This window comes from Stegodyphus dumicola, chromosome 7 (assembly GCF_044657685.1).
Source record: "Stegodyphus dumicola isolate Sdum_Otavi_A_Nest chromosome 7, ASM4465768v1".
Classification (NCBI taxonomy): Eukaryota; Metazoa; Arthropoda; class Arachnida; order Araneae; family Eresidae; genus Stegodyphus; species Stegodyphus dumicola.
In genome coordinates this window covers 138,259,538-138,284,980 of record NC_140774.1, presented here as the reverse complement: position 1 = coordinate 138,284,980, position 25,443 = coordinate 138,259,538, and the positions used below count along the sequence as shown (strand labels likewise).

The following is a 25,443-nucleotide window of genomic DNA, read 5'->3' as shown; positions in this document are numbered from 1 at the left end:
TTTAATCTTGAGCTATTTCCTAGCCAAAAAATAAACAATTAAGTATTATCTTACTTTTTGTGTATTATACTACATATTATTCATCTTTCTTTTTTACCAATTTATGAGATTACCATATGAAATTTAGTTGTTTAGTTTACATATGATAGCTAGAAAGCATATATGATGAAAAAAATTCCAAAAAGCCATTGTATATTTGTAGAAAAACAGAAATGTAAGTCTCAAGAAAGGTCAAAGAAAATCTCCTGCTGCTAATAACGAACGATTGAAAGAATTTTCTATTGGTTGCTGTCGGCAGTATATGTTCTTTCTAGCGTGCCTGACAGCAATTTTTCTCTTGATGCGTGAATTGCCTGATGCAGGTTTCTTAAGTATTTGCTTTTAATAGATTCCCCATACACCATACGTTTCTATTTTATGCAAAATAAAAAAGAACCAATTTTTATGGATTTTTTTCCTGAAAGGATAAACATTAGATTCTTTTCAAACAAGAAGCTCTATGAGGCAGCTGTGTATTTTCATTGGAAAGGCAAAGCAAGCAAAAATCTTTTACGTGAGTAAGTTTTAAATAGCAAATCCTTCTACTGCGCTTCAAAGACTCATTCAAATCCATCTCAGATTTCAAAGACTTTGAAAGTTGTATTAAAATCAGCATTATCTTTATTATTGGACAAAAAATTAAATTAACAAAGTACACAAATATATACTTTTCAATACATGAATGCGGTACTGATGTTTGGATTCATTTATTCGCAGTTGTTAATTACATTAAATTCAATTAACTCAATTTTTTATATAAATTCTCATTTTGATATTAAAGTTTTTTTTTAATTTTAATTAAAATTGATTGCATTACACAGTAATATTATCCAGTCTAGTATTTTTGTTGCTAGTGTTATAAGACATTTTACGTCATTTTTATAATTTGGAATTTTACTATAAGTTTCCCTTTATGTCAGCCTTAACTAGATACAAATAAGTTAGGAATATATAGGGAAATCATAAAAAAAAACGTCCCGGATATGTCATCTCCTAGCGGCCTACTTACTCAAATAATCGTAATAAAATTTCAAATATTATTGTTTGAAGGTATACCCTCTATATTGGAATGTTTTAAAACGATAAACGCTACAAATACAATTAAACTGTTTCGAAATTTTTAATTCGAATTCGTATGGGATGAGGATCAGAGCTGATATCACCTTGCCCCACTGAAAAATTTCGATGTTCCAGGAAAGACTTAGTAATGAGTATCAGTTCACGAGAAATTTGAAGTTTGATGAGTTTGTAAAGCAAACACTCATGCCAGACGCAGTCAAAAGTTTTGCCACAACATGAGGAGTGCAACACTCAGTTTGTTTCGCAAGGCAGACCCAATAAACTCAGAAATCCTGATTAACTGATGCGTCGTAGAAAGACCTTTCCTGAAGCCGTATTGCTCATTTGGGAGAAATCCTAGATGTAGTAGTAGATGAGTTTTCGAGAATATTTCCCAGTGAGGGAAGGAGGCTTATAGGGAGATGACTTGAAGGTTTGTCCGGTGGTGTTTTGGATTTGGGAATGAGAAATACATCAGCGTGCTTCCAGACTGATGGGAAATGCGAGTTAGAAAGACAGGCGGCGTTGTAGATGCTCACAAGCTTGCAGATAGCACTGTGTTGGATGTTTATCAGCAGTTTATTTGTAAGTCTGTAGTTTCCGGGGGCTTTCCTGCTTTTAAAGTTCTTTATAATTCCACAGATTTCTCTGGAAGTGACGTTGTGCGAAGTAGGGGTTGCAATCCAGTCGTTAACGTGACCAGTAATGGCGGTGATCGAGCCTTGATAGGAAGGAGTATCGTTCGGGACGAACTGCTCGGATAAGTGACTCAACTAATTCGGATGGCTTTTGCCCTATGGAAGGCTGAGCATTGTTCGTGATAACACGCTCTGTCGTCATACGTGTATCATTCCAGTGCCATTTATGGCTTTTCAATGCGCTGATCAATATGCGCAGGAAAAAAATGGATTTGCCTTTCGAAAATTTCGAAGTATTTTCACTGTAACCGTAATCCTGAGAGCTCTCTACGGCTTTAAATCATCATAATTTCAAGTACGTACCTTCAGATAAAAATATTTGAAATTTCATTTTGATTAATTCAGCGGATAGGCCGCTAGCGGCTCATATATCGGAGAATTTTTTTATGGCCACACTGTTATCTTAGGCCTAATGAGTTGACGAAATGTTTCTCTTCCATGACACAGTATCTTCACAGAATACAATTTACTTCTTTTTCAGCTGTTGACAAAGAGAATGAAGAAACAGGGAGATAAAAGAAAGTACCTGACACACGCTAAACGTCATAATGGAAAAAAATGACAACGAATAATATAAATATTATTTTTAAATAATAATAATGCTTTGTTTCGTTCTTCCTTTTTTGTTTTTGTTTCTTTATGTAACTGATTAAACATCTCATCAACTATTATACTACAGCTTATAAATATCTATTTCCTGAATTTTATACAATTTTATAGGCATTTTTTATTTTAATATTGTGTAAAATCTGTGGTAATATGCCCGATTATAACTGTTACACATATATTACAATCTATATATGTATATCATTTTAACTTTTATAATTTGCATTCATACCAATTAAAGCAACACCGAGTTTTATTCGTAAAACTGTATAGAGAAAGATTAGTTAAATGAACAAGCAAAAGTTAGCGGAAACATATTTTTAACAATCATCTTTATATCTCGTTTTCCCGAATTACGCAACTGCGCATATTGTACAGAATGTGGAGGTGGTTGCGCAGCGGTTATCGACTTTTACTACTAAACGATATTTCTAGGAATAAGGAGGAAGTAAGAAGTGAAATCGTATTTCGCACTTCCCTTTGTTTAAAATTATATTTTCCAAACAAGTATATTGTCACTGAATCTTCGATTACTTTTATCAAAAGACCTTATTTGGTATTTTGTTGAAACGCAGAATATTAACTTATGTGAACTTCGCAAATTCTAAGCAATTAGAAAATTATGCTGTTCTTTAGTAATCTATAAATATAATTTAGAGTAAAATAACGTATCTATTTTTGAACAAACAGCGTTATCAAAACTGAATAATGGTAGCAGAGTAGGAAATTATTCGAATTTCGAAGACTTGAAATAACATCTTAGAGCAAATACAAAAGGCTTGGATTCAAAGATACTTAACCATCCATAATGCATGCTTTTCCAACTTATTTTTCGTGCTTGCGTGTAAAAATTTCTAACAGTAAAATTTCAGTATTTCTTTCGTTATCAGGCGTCTATCAAGATCCTAATGTACCAAAAATATGCCTGTAATTGTACACATTCATATATATTTAATATATGCCATTCAAATGAACGAAGAACACTGAATTCATTACACAGATGGTATCTCCATAAGTGGCCGAGGGGTAAAATAAATTAATACTGGTAGTTCGACCGGGATTCGAATCTCGACGAACAGGTCTGCATGGACGTTTTTGTGGTTTTCCCCATGTATGGCGTGTATACGAGCCAGTTTTTCTTAAAACGGCATACACGAAGGCACCCCACACTCTTAAGCAGATAGCTCTAGTGTACTTTGCTATAATTAAATAAAACAAATCAAATCAAAACCATATATGTTAATATTTGCTGCTCGAATGAACGAAGACCATGCAGCTCATTACACAGTTAATAGCTCCACCAGTGACGGAATGGTAAAGTTGCTGAGTACTGGTAATTCAACTCTTTCGCCAAATGGACTGACTGCTTGGACATTTTATGGTTAAAATCGTGCATGGACGCTTTTATGGTTTATGGTTTATAAAAGGTATACAAGCCAGTTTACCCTTAAAACGTCATCGACGAAGATATTCTTCCTCTTACGCAAATAGCCCTAGTATGCTATATTATAATTAAATAAAACAAATCAAATCAAAACTATATATATTTAATATTTGCCATTCAAATAAACGAAACCCATTGGCTTCATTACACAGATGGTAGCTCCAGCAGCAGCTGAATGATTACAATCGTTGAATACTGGTAATCTGACCTAGTCTGGGTTCGAGTCCAGGCGAATTGGTTAGCTGTATAATTGGTTTCTCCATGTGTAAAGTGAGTGCTAGGCAATTTCTCCACGAAGCTATCCTTCCTTTTAGGCAGAGTCCACATGTCTTTGTTCTAAAACCTTTGCCATAAATAGACAGAAGAAAAAAGGACACGGAAAACTGGGCGACCTAAAATTTTAATTGTTCATTTAAAAAGTCTTATAATTTGTCACAAGCTCTGTATGTATTTTTCTATGTGTAATGTAAATACCAGCCAATTTCCAGAAAACGTCCACCACGAAGGCATCTCTTCTCTGAGGAAGACAGCCCTCATGACTTTACCATGTTCAAATAACCTAACCTAACGTACACAGATGGAAAGATGGATGAATCAATATTTTAATTGGTTAATCGAAAACTTTTATAATTTTGTCAGAAGCTTAAATGGACAAATATCATTAACCAAATATTTGTATCTCTTTAATTTGGATCTCATTTCTTTCATAAAAATGACATACATTGTTTAATATTTCCACTAAATTTCGAAGATAAACATGTTACAACACAACGAATACTTCTAAAAAATTTATTGATACTACCGATATCAGCAGTAATTCTATTCTTTCTCTGGGTTAGCATAATGACGCTTTTGTACGCATTTCTTTCAATATGAGGAGAGATGTGTTAATGCAGTATATAATACCAGGAACCTCTAATTCCTTCTAAAAGCTTAATTCTTTCTCCTTCTTTCTGAACTTCGTAATCATTCATTTCAATCTGCATTTCTTTCATGTACAATAGTTTATTTCTAGTGTAAAATAGTTTTGATAAGAAAGCAATATATATATGTGTGTATATATATATATATATATATATATATATATATATAGGTAGCCAATGTGATAACCAGTACTTGCAAAAATATATATTGCTTGTTCTAAACAACTAATAAATTTACTTTCCGTAAATCCATTTTTAACAAAGCACATAGAGGGAATTTCGATGAGTTAAAATCTGTAACTTGATTAAATGTCAACTTCCAATAAATTAAGATGATATGGTGTAAATTAACGGAGGGATGCCATTTTTCAAAGAGATTTTTAAAAGATGGCTACAAAGAGACTTAAATTGCTTTTTTTTTTTAAAAAAGGCAATTATAGCCCCTTATAGCCCCCTTTTTTTTTAAAAAAAAAGGGGGCTATAAGGGGCTATAATTAAATAAAACAAATCAAATCAACTTTACCGTTTTTTTTTTAAAAAAAAGAGGCTATAAGGAGATAAATTCATAGGCACGCCTTTTATAATTTGATATCTTAGAAATAAAAGAAAGAATCCGAGAAACAAATTTGAGAAGTTTGAGTTCGAAGAATTTTTCTATAGCGTTCCGCTAGATGCACTCGCAATACATTGCTAACAATATGTTTATAAGCTTAACAATACATTTATCTAAGCATATGCTCCAAAACGTCGAGTGATGGATATAATTACATGCTTTAATGGACTAACTCTAATGAAGTAGTCAAAGTTTTATTCTTTAATCCATGCAGTAACACATCCAAAACGTTTAAAACACTTGTAATATTCTATATTAGAGAAAATTGAAATAATGTTTGAAAGATCAATACGCAAGCAAAAATAGCGCGCTGCGTCCAAAGCAAAATATATAAGTTCTATGTACACCTGAAATGAAAATGATTAAAAGTGTTTCAGTATAAAAGAAAATCAGTTCATTCTTTCCAAGCAACATCCAAATCGTAAATAATTTTTTGTTGCTAAAGCTGGAAACAAAAACTTTTGACACTTCAGGTTAATAATGTATACTATGATGTCATGATTTAAATTTAATGTAATCTAACAACATTTTATCAATATCAATAAAAGAATTAAAGGTCAATTAACATTTCATGTCATTTATACTAACCTGAAACAAAAAAGTTACCAATAGCAGATATTTATTTAACATACTGACATTAACGAATCATTTTCGACATAGAATGACGTCATATGCAATAGTGTGCTTTCTTCAACATCAGAACATCACTTTATATAATATTGTTTGGCAATGTTATTTTTATTTCCTATTTTGTAAAACTTAGAAACATTTTTAATGAAATCTACGATTTGAAAGCGAGCAGTGGCAACACTTTTCGAAATAAAGCATTTTTATCTCCAACGCGCGAGACTGTTGCCATTCAGAAAAATGACTGCGAAAGTTAGCGCTTTTAATATTCCTTATCTAAATTATATTCGGTGATTCTTTTTAAAAGTGTATGAAATAAAAGCAATTTTGAATTGTTAATTTTATTTTAAATACGATATATCTTACGTTTCCAAATTTTACTTCAATAGCAAATACAGCTATAAAGTATTGCATTATACATATTAGAAGGGAAATAGATTTACAAAATTTTCATACTTCGTTTCTAAATAATTATATGCGAAATTTTGTACGTATGATAGGAACTGAAGGCTCTCATTTTAAAACATTTTTTTTTAATTTCCCCCCCTTAAATTTAATGTTGTAAATCATACGTAAGTTCTTTCTTTAAAATAACTCAGATATGTGCTATTCATAAATGAAATATTTTTGCCGAGGGGTAAATTTTCTTGAAAAATAGTAAGCTTGTTTTGAATTTAAATTACTACATTTTTCTCAGTCAAAAATTTCTTACCTGATGCTTACTTTAAATTTTAGAAGTTACCATACCTAAAATAATCACTTGAAACTCCATTAACAGAATGCATTTTGAGTACGGAAGCATTGTGAGGTTACCTATCTTCCATTTATTAGTAAGATACTCAAGCATAATTGTACCAGTTCCAAAGAAGCGCAAGCACTCAGACCTCTTAACCTATACGACATTATATTTCCTCCATAAATCGATGCTGGAATGAAATAGGTTCTTACGTTTTCAGATTGCATTAGAAATGACGTTATGATATCGGAATACATTATCATCAACGAAAGAACTTGTCTGTACATATTAACAGAGAATCTCCGGAGAATTTCCGAACGAAGTATATATTTGCAAGTATTGTGGCTGAAGAATTATTTCAGTGGATGCCAATAACGTGTAGAAAGTATAGTGACCAGGTATCAAGGTACTAAATGTAAAATTCGCAGGCTCATATGACTGTAATTTAATTATTCACTTAAAATAATTTAGGGAACTCATCTGCATGGAAGTTTCCATACTATTTGAGGAACAGTAGAAAAGATGGACATTTATAATGAGGTATCAAATATAGCTGACTGATGCGTTTAATAATTTAACGGTCTTAGACTCATTCGTAGATCCAAAAGACCTGGTTTAATTTCTTATGGAAACGAATTTAGAAAGAGGCTCAAATGCAGTTTTTTTAAGACGAAGCATTTCATGAATGTTTAGATTGGTATTAAGGGCGGAGTCACTCAGTATCGATTTATTATATCGTTATATACTATCGATTTTATTTATTTCGAAAAGCCACAACCACGAAAATGTTTCGTGAGTCTTCAAAAGCAGAATGATTTATGATGTATGATATCTATCAATGTTATCCATTTATAATTTTGCATGGGGAAGTTTTTTTATAAACTTTGTTTTATATTGTTGCTGTTAATAGTTTAACTCCATAGAAAAGTGTAAGATCTTAAGAGCTGAGTACAGCAGTTTGCATACACCTTATAAATGCAGGACCCAGGTTTGAAGGATTTTCTCTGAGGATGTGTCTGCGGAGCAGAGATTGTGAAAAAGATACAAGCTCACGAGGAGTTCTCGGCGATTTGTGTGCTTGTATCCTTCGCGATATTCGCCATGTATTTTGCAAGGGTTCTATAACCGTACGTATAGAGGTCATACAACATACAGTCGAAATGAATTCTTGAATGGTCGAAATGGGCATTTCCGGTGAAATCTAAAACCCGAAATCGTTCACTAATACAATACTTCCTTTAATATTAAGCCATAAAGTTTATTAGACTTATTAGATTGTTTTTTAAAGACAAAGTGTATTAGATTTATAAAACAGTCAACCACTTCCATGTTTTAAATAGCATTGTGCTCTAAGTAAATGCCACTTGATACATTATTTAAAGCTAGTTATCATTTAAAACATGAAAGTAGCGAGACGTCAAGTGCTGCCCACATCAGATTTTTTTAATTAAACCATTGAGTCTTGGAAAGTTTACATGGAAGTAAATAAAAGGCTCTAATTTTTTATTCTATTTTCTCTATTTTGTTGTTATTTTCAGTTACGTACTTTTGTCAATAGATGGATCATATACTACGGAACTTCATCTCTGTTTATTTTACGACGAGACAAAGTTGAAGTATAAATAAAGGAAAATAATTAAAACATTTTATATGATATCAAATAAAATGAGTAGCCACCTAGCTTATGGATGAAGTAATAAGAATTGTCGGTAGACTGAAGGCAGATCAATCAAACAGCAGATGCTACAGAGCTAAATGTAACGCCCGATGTCGTCTGCAATTTGTGTAAACAGTTTCAGAAGATAGGATCCATACTGAGAAGACAAGGTCGATCAAGATCCACAACTATGATCGAAGATCATTATTTGGCACTTTCATAGAGGCGGACAACATGCCCTTTAGGCTAGACTTAAGTAGAGTACCGTGCTTATAGCAGATGAAGTAAGATTCAACGTGGACACTCATTCTCGGCGTACCTGGATCTGCTGAAGATCTGGAACACGATACCATCTCTCCCGCATCAGGAAAAGGATCATTACGGTGGTGGAGGTTGGAGGTGTAATGGTTTGGCAGTCATTATGTAGAGCTGCCTCAAACCGCTGAATGTATTTGACAAGGGCTTCATGACTACTATAAGGTATAGAGAGAAGCTCCTAGAGGCCTGTTTTCGACCTTCCAGAAATGGAGTTGGTTTCCCGTTAGTTGGTGACATAGCTAGTCAACATAGAGCTAATATGGTCGACGATTACCTGTAAAGTGCAGATATTCACGCATGGAGGTGGCCAGTTAGATCTCCTGCCCTTAACCCTGCAGACCATGAACACTTTTGGAAAGGCAATTTAATTTCGCCATCCTCTTCCGAGGACGATCTTGGAACAGCCAAATATCTTACTGCAGTAGTGGTATCGACACCCCAGAGACTCCTAAAGTGCCTCCTTCCAGTATGCCGTCACGCTACGCATCCTGTTCGGTTGAGAGAGAGGATCATATTTCATATTATACTCAGTTCGATAGCCTCATATAGATTTTCTAGATCCCTGCACTATGAGCTTGACTGAAAATCATGCGAACAAAAATGACTTTTGAGTGGTACATCACTTTCTCTGTTATAAATGTATATTCATACCAAAATTCTGAGAAATTCGAGATAATGTGCACATTCATTTAATTTTGCACGAGAGTGTATAAAAAGTGCCAGATCTAATCATAAAATAGATTATGTTTAAAATACTAAAATGTAAAATTACTAATTATATTGCTTTTAATTAGTCTCTTAAATGAAACATTTTTGGAAGATGGATCGTTCAAGATGCTCTCAAAAATTTTGCTCATAAAATGAAAGTCTCATACTCTTTAAAAATACAGTACAGTTTTAATTATCTTTCTTTTGATTATACCGTATACTATGAAAATTTAATCCATAAAAAAAGTAAATTGTTAATTTTACTTCTATTAATGAAGAGTGTGATTTTTCAAGATAATGCGGCGCAAATTGCATTTAAGTGAATCACACGTTTGACAACAGTAACCATGGTCATTATTTTGTAGGCCATTCAATTCCATGACCAGGATTTAAGATACCTTTTTGAAAGTTAATGTAATAATTTTACATTACATTAACTCTTGCTTTATTACAAAGCTAATATATGTGATTCATCGTATTTCAAAACACTGCATCAGCGTATTTTTAAAGTGTTATTCATATAATACATCTTGACACACGAAAAGAACCAGAAGCTTATCATATTTTCTCGTACACTACAAATATTCTGTGTGTGCTCCTTTGGTCACACGATACGCGATGAAGCACATTAGATCAAGAAACTTGGGAGGTCAAGTTAAAAACGTAGAACCGAGCTACTCTATTTATTTGATGCCGGTGGTATGGTTAATCGAGCACACATAAAACATTTGTTCTGTATAACAAATGTTGATGAGTTTCTAACATTTTTCAGATAATTATTATATCTCTGTGCATTTATATTTTAAAATACAGCGTTTTGATATACAGTATGTTGCGATTACGTCTATCGCAACATACTTCTTTTCTGTTATTCTAATATCTTACAAAATGCAATGTATATTAGATTGGATGTAACTTTACTTTGCATCGAAATTTTGTTGTTGTAGGACAAAATATGAAATTCAGATTGATTTTAGACGACTTTTACTACTTTTAATTTCTAGCGAAATGTTATTTTTTATTCATCGAATCTGACTGCCACTAATCTGAATTTGATGTAGTTGTTATGCCACCATTTATCAAGAATCACCATCAGAATCACCATTCATCAAGAATCATCATCACCATCAGAAAAGAATACTTTACATAATCATACTTATGTAAAGATGCTTTTCTGAACCTCAGGCAACGTCAACGAAATTAGTAATGTATGCTAAAGCATAATTTGATCGAAATTGATTGACGCTTTAACAGTATATATTCCAAATAAGCAATTAAAATCATTGACCATTTCTAAATTCGCAATATTATTCTTAATTTATTCTAATTGGGCGGAGGCATTTATTACAGATTCCTTATTTCTGATATGAAATTCATTTATTACAGATTCCTTATTTCTGATATGAAAATTTTTGTTTTCGAAAATCTAACAATTTTCTTGCTTGAAAGCAGAAAAAAAGGAAAAGCTGTACAATCATAATAATTATTGAATCATTGAGTGTTAATCTTCTAAGAAGATATACATGCAATAGTTTCTGAAGCTTGTACATTGCAAAAACAATTCTGTCTGCTTTTCAAGAAATAAAAGACTCCTTTAAAGAATTATCTAAGGAATTTTTTTTTATATTTTTCTAAGGGAAATAATTATCAAGAATAATCACTCCAAAAAATTCTGCTTAGCTGATGAAGGCACTAAACCTAGCAAAACCACTTATGAATTCTTACTATTTAGTAACCAATTGTTCGTATGACTACTTTCCTTTTCATATTTGGGTGATAATTTATGCAGTAACGATAATATAAGCCATAAGAAATTAAGAAGAAAGAGGAGTAATACTTTAAATGAAAGAAACGTTTTAAACTTGCAGTATTTTTTAAATAACGCATCAAGTATATGAAATATTAAATTCTTCAATAATATGTTATTAAATCAAATGTGAACAATCACTTAACACATTTTATTAGCATTAACCATTACTTATAGCAAAATAAGAAACCCAAATTGTCCAAAAGCGACATTTAACATAAATTAACCATGTTTACCAGTTGATTAACCCCAAATTATTGAATTTAAATTCAAACTTAGGAAAATTGTAAAATGATGGAAAATTGATTTCTTCTATTTTGCAGCAAATATTTTTAATATGGTGAATTCACCTCTCTTATGGACATGTATATTTCAAATATTGATTTTATAGAATTTACGAAACAGTTAAATCAAATCTCATGGAGCTGTATGCCACTTTTCTGAAGTATTAGGTCTTGCTAATAAGACAAGAGCCCGCCATTTGATTAAAAAAAAACTTTACAGGTCTTGAATAGACTCAATTGAGAAGTGAAGAATTTTCAAACCACAACTTCCTTGAATTAAAAGCAATGTTCTCTACCTTCGAGAAAATATTTACGGTGTGATATATCAACTAAAATTTTTGGATATACTTTGTACGATGATTCAGAAAGCAAGTCTTACAGCTAGTTCTTAGTTCATCAATTCAGGAATAAAGTCCAGAAAAATGTATTGGCCTCAGAATTCATTTGGCTCAACAGTAGGAAAGATATTTGTGGACACGAACCTTCATTCCTTCCTAAACATCTAAAATCAAACGCATTTCGAAATAAAATGGCGGGAAATTGAAGTACCACCAGAAATATTTTCTGTAATCCATTTCGAACTCATCGGACCACTTCCCTCATCCAAAAGGAATACTTAATGTCTTACTTCCATTGATAGTTTTTCGAACAGAAAGGAAGTAATTTCTTTAGATCTGGGTTCCCAACCAGAGAGGAATTCTTCCCTTGGGAAGGGATTTCATAGATTCAGGGAGATAGGGAGATACGATCAGTCTTTCTTTAGTATCCAGTTTTACTTTATGAATATAAAGATTTATTTTTGAATTTATGAATATAAAGCTTTTTCTGATTTTTGTTTGCATTTTTTCGGTTTCTTTATTTAATTTATAAAACATGTTAAAATTATTTTAATATAAATAAATGCATGTATGTATTTTTCATGGATTGGAAAAGATGATAGAAGATGGTCTTCTAGGAATGATGAAAGGGGTGCATGAGGCCAAAAAAAATAATTGAGAACATTTGTTTAGATAATATTTCAGCTGATACTATGGCAAGCGTCTTTTACAGAAATTGGATTGAACGTTTTGGGAAGCCAGACAAACTCGTTAGCAATCATAGATCTCAGTTAAGAAGTGAAACATTACAAAATTTGTCCAAAATCTGTGATTACAACCAATATACTATGGCCTACTTCACTTCGTGTAATAGAAAACATGAACGCCTCCACATAACGTTAAACGCAGCATTAAAAGCCCAGAACAAGGTCTCGTGGGCTGACTATCTAAGAAGATACCAATTACTCTGCTGCGCAATTAATTTATGGCCGTAGTCTCAGATTTCCTGAAGAGTTTTTCAGCGAGATAAATATCCAGGCAGCCTCGGGAACCTTGGATAGAACCTCCCAAGAGGGATAGAAGTCTTTATACCCAGGCAAATCCATAAAAGCTCAAATCAACAGATATTTCACCATAAAGTTTTAAAAAACTGATTTTATGTTTTTCCGCGAATAGACATGGTAAAAAAGGTCTCTGTAACCTTTCTATGAAGAACCACTTCCTGTTTTTGACCGCAAGAATAAATATTTTGTTGTTAACATAAAATGAAAACATGTCAATGGAAAAATATCATGAAACATGAAAGGTAAACATGTCATGATACCCTCGATCGCTTGAAACTAGCTTATACTTTATTTGGGAAGAAATCTCAGTCGATCACAACAAAACCTGATCACAACAAATTGCAGAAACCGGGCATAAATCGAGATGTAATTCAAACCTACTCTCACATGGGTAGAACTATAGGTTTATCTGTGAGATTCAGACTGTATTTAAATTCTGCAGCTCTTACAATGCCTTAAAACTGCTATGCAATTCATTACTTATTTCCAAACATTCGTAACTTATTTACTGATGCGGGAGTTAGTGGCCCAGTTGTAGAGCGGTAATAATTATTTTTAGTTTTAGTTTAAATTATATGTCGTTCTAAGCTGAAATGAAAGAAGTGAACTTAGTTATTCATTTGTGATTCTTCCTGTTCTTCAGTTGTAATAAAATTTGAATTGCGGTACCAAAAAGATTTTAGATGTGTTAGAGTAAGCCATAATTCAGAAGAAAGATTGCTAAACATAGTTTCATATAAATGATCAATCTGTAAATCTGTAAAAGTTTATGTAAGTTCTTGACAGAAAAATTAGGATGAACATATGGCAGAAAATATCACAGATACTAACTATGTTAAACCATGGCTTATATACATGATTCCAAAATGGAACTTCAGACATTTACTAATAGAAAGAAACTACAAATATCTAAGAAAATAACTTTAAAGTTCTAAATACAATTAATTATGTACTTGAAATATTGCAATGTTCTTGATCCTCTAGTTCCCCATGTTATTGAAGGAATACATATTTTCGCAAAAAAATGGTAATTTACCTGCGTCTTAGTGACAGTGCTATGAGCAGGGTTACTATGATGATTCAACGCCTTTTGAAACACTATCATTTTTAAAGGACTATACAAACGTAACAACTGTTGCATGAGAAGAAACGAAAAACGCAAAATCTTCTTCCCATACGACAAATGTTTTAAGTATTTCCCAGTGGTCGCATGACATATGCCTATTTGGTAATTGAATTAGCATATCATATATTTTTTTAAATTCCGTTATTAATTGTCACTGCGGCAGCACTATTCATTGAATTTTATAAGTGTTTGTGGCAGATCGGTAAGTACAAAAACATCGCTAACACTTTAGTGTCCGAGAAAAATTTGGCGAGTTTCCAGATCTTTTTACGTGTCAGCTGCTGTCGCATTTGTAATACTTTAAGATATACAAAACTTTTATATCCGATGTATCATTTATAATGGCATATATAACATTACTGCGTTTTGTTTAGTGTTCTGATAATCTGCCCTCGTGTGTGCCATAAATTAATTTACCTGGAATTTCATTAAGTGTATTCACTGAACTAACGATGTTTTTAAAACAAAAAAATCGATTTTAATGATGTTATCATAATGCGTTATATCTATATTTAAACCCAAGAGGTAAATAATTACACTTTTATTATTATTAATCTAGCTTCTGAAAACCCTCGTATCTCAGGTCAGTTCTCATATGCTTTTATTTCAAGCTGCACAAACAGTATAGTGAATAGGGGAACCTACTGAAACACCGAAAAGCCCGGGTTCAAATCCCGAAGAAGGCATGGCTGTAATTTCCCATCCCTTCATACCGTTACCATCTAATAGGTAACGATGGCTTACCTATTAGATGATTCTAAAATAGTGACCAACAATTCCGGCCTTAGTAGTGGCCAAGCCTAAGTAAGTTAAGTGCCCACCAATAGTTCCTCATTTTGCTATTCTAAGTAAATGTTAGAAGGGAAGAATTTAAGAACTGATAAGCGAATAATCGCTCAAGTTCGGGTGACAAGAAACAACAAGATAGAAGGGTAACTAACCCTTTATTATTCCAACAAGATTTAACAAAACTCCGCCTGGGAGTGTACAAACAAAGCACTCACTTGAACTTGAACTTAAGGGACTAAGAATTAAACTAAAACTAAAATTAAATAAAGAAATATAGCCGAAGCTATCAAGATTCAAATCGAGTTGGCCCCTTAACGTATTTGACTACGAAGCTTAGCAAGGGCCTGAGTATGGCCGAGTGTATAACAGCTTTGAGAGAGAGAGTGGCCAAAAAGGTAGACTCGCGTAAATCAGAAACTCTGATTCTCTCTCACTTTGTAAGTAACTTCGTGGTTTAAATACTGCTCCTCCTCATTAAATATTCAGCAAGATTCCAAAACTACGTTCTGGCTGGAAGTAGTAAGTTGAAGCTAAGAATTTGACTGGATAGGAACTTTAACTTACAATTTAACTGTTAATAAAATTAACATAATCCTTACAAGCTTGTTATCTCATCTTAATACTTTCTGCTTTTACCTTTTATATTAGTTACACCTAATCTACACTCTAAGAAATTATCACTATATGTTTTTAAATTCAGATCACATAATCATAAATTTTCCTCGTTCCAAATCGTTCAATTAATTTTTTATGAATATTCCTTTAGCCAGAAATTTCTACTTTTCCTTACTTTCTTTCCAGGCTTTAAGAGTTGGCCATCTTTGCTTCATAGTTCTATTTTCGATTTATCTCTCCCTAGAGGTATTTTAGATGCTACTTGGCTCTTTCAGTGCTTTTTTAATTTATACTTGTTTAGTATGAATTTAAAATTTTCCTATTCTGCAACATTATAGCAAAAAAATTAATTCAGTTCCTTTATGATTCCATTCTTCACTTTCAATATTTAAGCAGCATCGTTTTATCTCGCCTTTGGGCAAACTCAGTGCCTAAACTTCCCTTTAATGACAAACTTGAATGTTTAATACGATCATTATTTAAATTAAAATGATATAAATTTACTAAGGTTTAACAAAATGGCGATATAAAATTGCAGAAGATTTAATCTAAAAATATAATGTGCAATTTTTAAGTTTTAATCGGAAATATCCGAATGAATAATTCGAAATTCAGAACCTTTCATTGAATGAGAAAACTAATTCTTCTGAATTAATGAGAAAAGATTTTTTATAAATTTAAATTAACATAAAAAAGCGAAAATGAGTATTATATATAAAAAACATCATAAAAAATATAATTCTGTTATTAATATTGATAGAAATATTTCGAGGAAAATGTACATTCCATTGTAAAGAAGTTTTCTTTGTGAAGTTTTCTCATGTAAAATATAGGTGAAGAGAAATTCGTTATTCAAACATTTTAATCTATTATGGATTTAGAGTTTTTCCGAATCATATTAATCTTCATAATTTAATATATATTCTGAACTGTCTTCTTAGGGTACATATAAAGTGATTCAGTAATGCAAATGAATATTATAAAATAATGTGTTAAAATTATCTTCTGTAGATTTGAGCCTATTTTCGACAACGTCATTTTCATAAAAAGTTTTGAACCAAATTATTATGACACCCAAAATTTGTAAAGATATGAATATTCTCCTCAAACAGATGGTTATCATGAATTATATAGGAACAGTGGATGGGTATTTAAGTTAATCATAACACATAAGAATATAAATTGCAGTGGCTCACATTTGCTTTTATTGTTAACGAAATGAATTGCTAAATTTTATGTGCTAAATGTAGAAACATAGAACTTTTTTCCTAATATATCACTTTTGTCCATTAAATCTTTTTGTATCAAAATAAATATCATCAAAATATTATTTGTATTAATATAATTTATTCAAAAAGTGTTAATTAGTAACTCGTATAATAATTCGGACATTCAAACGTTTTTCAAATGTTTTTGAGACGATGTTTCTTGTTATAATTTTTTATTTTAAGAGAAACTACATCATAAGAACTATCGTCTGTATTTGGAAATTATACTTGTTTACAATTACATTAACTTTACTTGTTACAAAATACATTAACATTAACATTTCTCAAGTGAACATGACAATATATTACAAATTATGTATTCTCTTAGAAATTGAGTTACACACCATTTTAAAGATAGAGAACGTTTTCCAAATATTCAGCTAATGCTTTTGAATCCATGCTTTCAAATATTTCATTTTAAGTTGAAGTTCTTTTCTGTCACTCTCTTTTTCATCCACACTTTTCATGACAGAATGTAAATGAGATAGCAAGCATAAATCCAGATTGAGGAAGAGTTGCTATTTAAGCGAAGGATTCGCAAGTTGATTTTAGATCGTGCTGGGACTACTTGAGACCACGTTATACTGTGACTTAAGAGATTTGATTCTGTAGCGTTGAGTGCTTCTAGTCATTAGACTTGTCTCGCCGGTTTTTTAAAAACCAGAGCCCTTCCTGCGCTTAACTTTACCTTGTGAGCTGTTAAGCTTATCGATTACATTTGGTTTTTTATTTTAGTTCCAAATTACGTATTTAAGTTAAGTCAGAAGTGTTGGTTTGTCTAAACCCAAGTTGGGTCATTGTTACGTCTTTGTGCTAAAATAAAATGGTCTTATACACCCTTCTTCTGACTTTTGTTTCTGTAATCACAAGACGAGATCATGATTCTTTTGTAGTCTTTCTAAAGTCGGTATTTTATGCTTCCTAAAAATAGACTTCCTAAAGTCATTTCGTTAACATTTAGTAACTGATTTTTCAAATAAAAAGGTGTGTCCGAAAACAAATGTGCCCACTGTATAACATTCAGTACAAAGCAATTAATTATATTCTGTTACTATTTCAGTATGTTATAGAAAAAGTTATATTTAATGCATCAAAAAGATTTCATAAGAGAATTTTTAAGAGCTATGAAACTTCGGTATTAACATGTAACTTAATGATGAAGGCGTGATATTTAACTAATAAAATACAAAATATTTTATTTACAGTTGATGTTATTTGATATAAAAAAGTATTCTGATATGCTATTAAAATAATTTTAATATCATTCAGACTTATAATATAAAACGAATCTAAGGATGAAATCTGAAAAGATTACAAAAAGAAATGTTATATTATAAGTAAGTATTGTAACTTCTTATAAAGAGTTAGAAAATGCCAAATATTTAAACGAAGCAGTTAGCAAATAAAGTGTTTACGCATATTCTTACATACAGTGTTTCACAAAAATGATGGGACGCTTGTGCTTTACAAAAGGAAACTGTAGTAAAATAAATTAAAAAAACATGTAAAAATTTTTGTGGGTGTGTTTCATACAATATTTACAATATTTTGTTGGATTTTCTTTTACTTTTAAAACATGATTTAATCTTCTTGGGATGGATTCGACTAATTTTTTTTTTTTTTTTTTTTTTTTTTTTGTGATTTCTGGAGTGATTTTACCCCATTCTTCTAGAAGCACCGATTTTAATTGTTGTTTTGAAGAAATGGTGTGATTGCGAATTCTTGATTTTGATTCTTCCCAAATATTCCTATGGGATTTAAGTCTGGAGTTTGTGGTGGTGTTTTTATTATTTCAGGACAGTTATACAGCAGCCAGAGTCTAACGTTCAAAGCAGTGTGCTTGGGGTCATTGTCCTGGTAGAATTTAAAATCTTTATGAAGGTTCAATTTTCTTGCTGAAGATTTCAAATTTTGATTTAAAATGTCAATATACTTGTACTGATCCATTATACTGTCAATAAAAACAAGATTACCAACTCCAGCGGACGACATACACCCCCATACCATAACTCCTCCTCCACCATGTTGTACTGTTGGCACCAAGTTCTGTTTGCGAAATTCTTCCCTGGAATTTCTTCACATCAAGATTCTACCGTCAGAACCAAATATATTAAATTTACTCTCATCAGCAAATATAATTTCATTCCAGTAATCAGAATTCTTATTTATGTTGGATTTTGCGACCAGTCTGAGTTTTCTATTCTTTTCACTTACGAAGAATTTTTTCCTGGCTGCTCTACCGTGATATCCAGCAGATCGAATTACTCTTCTAATACTCTCAGGATTAACAGTTACTCCATATAATGCTTGTAAATCGGCAGCAAATTTAGAAACACTCATTTTTGGATTTTTTCTAATTATTTCGAATGATAATTCGCTTTATTCCATTGGATAGCTTTGATGGTCGGCCAGGTCTTCTTTTATCCTGAATCATATGAATCTTTTTATATCGTTTAATGATATTGAAAACTGTTGAATTACTCAAGTTAACTGTTTCAACAGTTTCTCTAATAAATTTTCCACGTTTAGTATGCAAATTAATAACTAATTTTCGAATTTCAGGCAAAGTTTCTTTTCGTTTAGCATTCATGGCTGCCCAGAGCTAAAAAACGCAAAAATTCCAAAACAAACTGGAGAGAAATACTGAAGACGATTTTATAAATTATTTCCAATTGCTTTTAAGTAACAATAAAAACCCCAAAAAATATTTTTATTGTAGTACGTAGTAGTATCTAATGGTGTCCCATCACTTATGTGAGCCATTTTTTGCTCCGTTCTAAACAATTGTATTTTTATTAAATTAATATTTTAATATTTTGAGAAAATGTATGTTATGTAATAATTGTTACTAAATTTAAGTATGAAACACACCTACAAAAAGTTTTTACATGTTTTTTTAGTTTATTTTATTACAGTTTCCCTTTGTAAAGCACAAGTGTCCCATCACTTTGTGAGACACTGTATGTGATGGATTAAAAATAAGCTGAAAAAAATGTCCTCAAAATATTTTTAGAATAGTCTTATATTTGTGTTCTCTACAATTATATTGAAAAGATATATTTATAATAAATTCATATTCGAAAGTTGTTAGGGATAAAACATGTGTAAAAGTAGAAGCTAGGCATAAGGGAACAAAACTGATAAAGAAGGGGGAAAGATTTATGTTCTGCTTCAACAACTGCGTGGAGCATATATTAAAATTCCTTTTTAAATCTCGTCGTTGCCCTTCGTCACTGACAAAATTGCAAAATCTTCTTTCTCCCGCTGAATTTTTAAGGTTGCCAAATACCGTTTATTTTAAATTTCAGATGCAATCGTAACTCAAATGGAAAACGCATGCTGCTCTTACGAGTAACGCACAGAAGAACATCACTATAATAAAAAGTGCTTCACTGTAGTGTGTGAGCTTTAAATTCTTATCATTGTTAAAATGCTCATTTGAAGCTTTTATAGTTTTGAAAAAATGATAATGAACTTTTATAATGGTAGCTAATTATTATTACTTTACAAAAAATATTTCTGAAAAGATGCGATTCTGTGCAATTTAAATTTCGTTTGTTCAAAAAACGCACCTTAAAATATTGCAACTCTCATCCTTTTTGAAAATTAAATTATTATTTAATGGAAGGCCACTAGTAACAAGAAATTTTCCTTAACTGAAATAATGTCTTTACCTCCGCCAACATATATCTACACCGAATCAAAAATAAATAAAGAAATAAAAAATACACAAATAAAGGATAGTTTTATACCTTCCGTTCCATTATGTCGATTGACAAAATTCGGTTTGCATTTTGCATGTCTCGAAAGTGCGACTTAGGGTATATATTCGATTTATATATAGCGATTGTTCAGGTATTTTGATACAACATTAGTCTTTTTCTGAAATGACGACCACTTTTTTTATATATTCTGATCCTAAAACTCAAATTATGCCAAAGTACCTAGTTTCGTTATACTCACTCGAATAGTTTTTAAGAAGTTAAATACCAAAGTTTCAGCTTATCTGTGTTCATTCAATTTCGTACATATTTATTTATATTTCTTTTTTTCCGTTATACTTACTTGATTCCTTCTTTTAGAATTCAACATTTAGGTCAATCCAAATGAAATTCGCACATTTTTTTACAATTTATTTTTAAAATAATTCTTATATATTTTTTAAAACATTTTTTTAATCATAAACTATAAAATTATTCATTTGTTACCCATGCGGCTCCACACAGTCTCACACATTTCTCACAAATACTAAAACTGTCTTACGGATATTTGTGAGAAATAACATTAATTAATGTACACGTTCGATTAAAATTATACATAGCTTAAGTAACTGGAGGATTTCAAAACAGTATAAACACTCAGAATGAAAGCGAAGCCCGCCAGCGTAAAATTTAAAAATTATCGAAAAAGCAGTTCCGTTTAGCGAAGATTTTGAATACTACCAAGTCGATTTAAAAAGCTATCAGACAGTGACCACTATTCTTCAGAAACCAAAGAATGATTTCTAAATTTTCTGCTAAAATAGCTTCCGCTGAAAAACTTGGATCAGTGTCTGATCACCTAGGAAATCGATAAAGATTTATTCGCAATCGTACCGAACCAAGGTTGCTTTATTGCCTAATAAAAATACAAACGCTATTTAATTATTCACATTTTTAGTTATATTGTAGAGATATTAGGTCATTTCGAAGCAGGAGACATGAAAAACGAGCAATGCCCTAGCCGGGACTCGAACCACGGACCTGTCAAATACGAGTCGAGCGTGCTGACCACTACACCACGAAGGCATGGTAAGAAGGCTGGAGAAATACATTATAATATATCTAATTTATTTTAACTTAAAGTACATCGTGGTTTTATAAGGTATTTCTCCCGCCTTCGTGGTGTGGTGCTCTGCGCGCTCAGCGCGTAAGTGAGAAGTTCGCCGTTCGATTCCCGGCGAAAGTGTTGCATATTTTTCATCTTTCCCCCTTCCAAAAATACCTACAATTCAATACAAGTAGTAGTTGATAAATTTATGAGCATTATATCGTTTCTATATTTGATAAACTATGTTTATGTATTTTGTGTCTCGGTCCAAAAAATTATCGTTTGCGATACTAAAAGCTAAGCTTTCTTACTACAAGTGAACTCGTAAGGAACTCGGCGTATAACAAGCCCCAGGTATAACAAACCCTCGATATAACGAACAAACCTTTTGCTTCTGTTCAGTTTCTTTTAGACTTAATTGATCTTGTACTGTTAAAACGAACCTCCTATAGTATTAAAACCGAATATAACGAATTGCATGGATATCTACAGATGAAATTGTTTTGCATTTTTCGTATATTTACAGAATTTTCTGCAAGTTTAAATGAAATAATTACTAACCATTAAAATTATCCTCGTTTAGGATATTAGGGTTCCACATTCTACACTCCATTTCTAAAGGAAAACACCTTTATGTTAGTTTTCTTTCAACTCCCCCCCCCTCTTCAATCTGTGTTCTAAACAAAGGCTATGCCAAACAGGTGTGTCATCCAGCTTTAGAAGAACGAGAATATAAAGAAGCATATCTCAGGATTATTTAATCAATAAACACGAGTGGGTTCTCTAAATTCTTTGAGTTGCCCGTCAGAACTCTATTCAGTGCTGATCATATGATGGAAATTTTGAAATTTTCGTTATTCAGGAAAAGAGGAAGTAGTGAGTCTTCTGATCTTGCGGATTTACAGTTGATTCTTCTTTTAGGAAACGATACTTTTTATTCGTAGTTCGTTTTGTTTGAGTATTAATGCTCTTCAAGTTCTATTCTCCGAATATGGGAAAATTTTGAATCTCCGAAAAATTTTGCATTTTTTAGGTCTTTTGTAAGACAGAGGATTTCTTTTATAAACACTTTCGAATCTTGGCGTTACACCCACGTATATTGGGAAAATGATTGCGTACTCACTGGACATTCGATAAGACGCCGTAGATGACGAAATTATCTTCCTTTCTTATCTTTCCCAGAACAGCAGAATTCTCATATATATCTTGACTAAATCCTCTGTCTTTCTGTGTCAAAACTTCGCATGGCGAGCTTTAAAAGATGAGCGTTATTTTAAAAATACAAAACGAGTACAGCCAAATCGATATTTGCCAGAAATACGGTTTCTCTAAATCTGCAGATGATATCATACGTAAAAATCCAAACTTTATAATTTCGTTAAAGGAAAAGAATTATGTATGGGGGAAAAGTTGTAGCACAGGAATGTTGAAGGAACATTACTGAAATGGTTCGTCATTCACAAATGCCATAATACTCCAATATCTGGGAAAATGCTTCTGATAAAAACTAATGAAATTGTCAAACACTTTGCAAAGACTGTAAAGAATGAATATTAAATTTAAAAACTTCGTACAATAATAAATTTAATTCAATTCATAGTATTATTTCTAATTATATTTACTATTCACTTCTTTTGGTAAATGTGACAATGTCAATCTGTTCTCTTTTTCATTCATCGTTTAATTTTGACATGTTTTTGTAATGGAATTCATATTTTCAGTCGGATCGAATATAGCAAACCAAATTTCCCATCCCTTAAAGTTCATTAAAGCGGGATTAGACTATATTTTTTATTAGACATTCAGTATATTCTCATGTTTTTATAAAGTCTTCATTATAATATAAAACTTTTGTTAATTATAAAATAAACCGGTTTAAAATCGGCAGTATATTATATTAATGATAAATCAATATATGTAGATAGCTCTATGCTCCATCATGATCTTAAATCACAGCTCAATTCTGTTTTCAAAGAATGTTTTCATCTCAGTTTTAATATTTTAGTTTTAGGGAAAAGATAAAATAATCCTGAAATTCAATAATTATTAGAAGTAATAACACAGTGTTTAATGAAAAACATTTGACTTTTTTAAGTGACAGTATACGAAATTTCAAAATATCTTTTTACAAGCTCAGAAATAAAGCGAAGTTTCCTTTGACATTACACTACGAGTGCCAATAAAAACCATGCAACCCTTTCCAATTTCTTCAAAGAGTTTGTAATCTTCATTCAATATTCCACTAGTTCCAATATTTCAATTTTTTCAGTATTTTCAATGATATCAGTATTTTAAACAATTGCAATACTTCATTATTTCAATTTTCTTAATATTTTTAATATTTTCAGTATTTTATTCAATATTTTAATGGCAATTTATTTAGTTCTCTTTCAACATTTTAATTGTTCTCAGTTTCTTTTTTGCTTTGACATGCCAATAAATGTGAAATGATAGTAGCTCTTATATTTAAGTTAAAACTTTCAAAAACACTTTTGAAATAATCCCTTTTTTACAAATATTTAAAAGCTTTATAATGACCTTTTTTTTTAAAAAACACGTAAAAAAAGTACAAAATGTTTTATTGTTAACAATTAATTTACAATCATTTACTGTTATGTATAAAAAAAGAAAATATTTTCACTTCTGATGTCCATTCATTAAGTAATTTGTATGCAAATTATATTTATCAATAACTATTTTCAGTAACTTTTATGCAATGTGTGTTTAATGAAGAACGCATTTTAGGAAGCAGAAAAATTACACAAATTTTAATACCATAAGAAAAAATTAGTTTCATATTTTTCCCTTTTTTTGCTGAATTTGTGTAGTTTAAGCTGTACTTAAGAGTAAGATGAAGTTGAGTGGGTTTAGAAGTTTCACTTTAATTGATGATTTCGAGCAAGTGTTTAATCACCAGGGGAAAATCTTAATTGTGAAATTGTTCTTTAAATTTTAATATATGTATATAACATAATAATATACGGTTAAAAGTCATGACACTGAAAGGTATTGTTAATATAGTATATATCTATATGATTATTTTTTAAAACCGGTTATTGTTCAATACTTCATAAATATTTCACTGAGATCAAAGTCTGATAAATGAACTCGTTTATGGAAACTTATAAGAAAAATAAATTAAACTGACTGCATGCTATTAATTTATTTTAAATTAATTGTTTATCATTATCTAAAATATTTTAATTACAAATTGCGTTTTTAAAAATTTCACATTCAGTTATGAAGATTTAAACGTTGTCAGTGTCAAATAATACCTTGAGTACCTTAATATTTGCTGCTTGATAAAATTAAATAAATAAATAGTTAAATACGAGGAAATTAAGAAATTACCTTACCTTAATATGAAAACACCTGAACGCTGATATCCGTTTTTCCATTGGTTTAAGAATTAGCCATTGTCATCTTGAAGTTACACTATTATATAAATAGATTTCAAGTAAATTCACTATTCAGTCCTATCTGAAAACATAGCTAAGTTTCATTTGACAGCATCCAAAAGCATTGCCAACAGTTCAAAAATTAACGGATTCACGGCGCCCGAGCTTCAAAATTTTACTCCGTAAAAAGTCCCAGAGGAGGAGAAAAGGTTAGGGGAATAATTATATAGGATGTCGTGTCGGAGAAAATTTTTTTCTCGCAAAGGTCTAGCTGCATCTCCCGCATCTGGAGCCGGACTCCGAAGCAGCAGCAGCAATGGTTGCCACCCAAAACAAGGGCTCCCGTTCAGTCGCCAAATTGGCGATTTAAAGGCTTTGAAAGAACCTGTAGCTTCAAAAATGGATTTGATTTCGGGTATTTGAATTTGAGTGGCAACTCGGAGAAATATAGTGCGAAGATACTTCAGGCAATTTTACAATCATTTGCGTAATATTTTAGACACATTTCACGCCACTTTTAACATGGCATTATAAAGGC

At 31.4% G+C, this 25,443-nt stretch overlaps 1 protein-coding gene across 1 annotated transcript in view; it reads right to left on the bottom strand.

The window, feature by feature from the left end:
* LOC118188104 (putative G protein-coupled receptor CG31760) overlaps positions 1-25,194 on the bottom strand; it is a 367,683-nt gene extending 342,489 nt beyond the window's left edge. Inside the window, exon 1 of the mRNA XM_085820854.1 lies at positions 24,864-25,194. The gene's annotated coding sequence lies outside the window, so the exon portion shown is untranslated. The remainder of the gene's footprint in view (positions 1-24,863) is intronic.
* Positions 25,195-25,443: the final 249 nt, after the last annotated feature.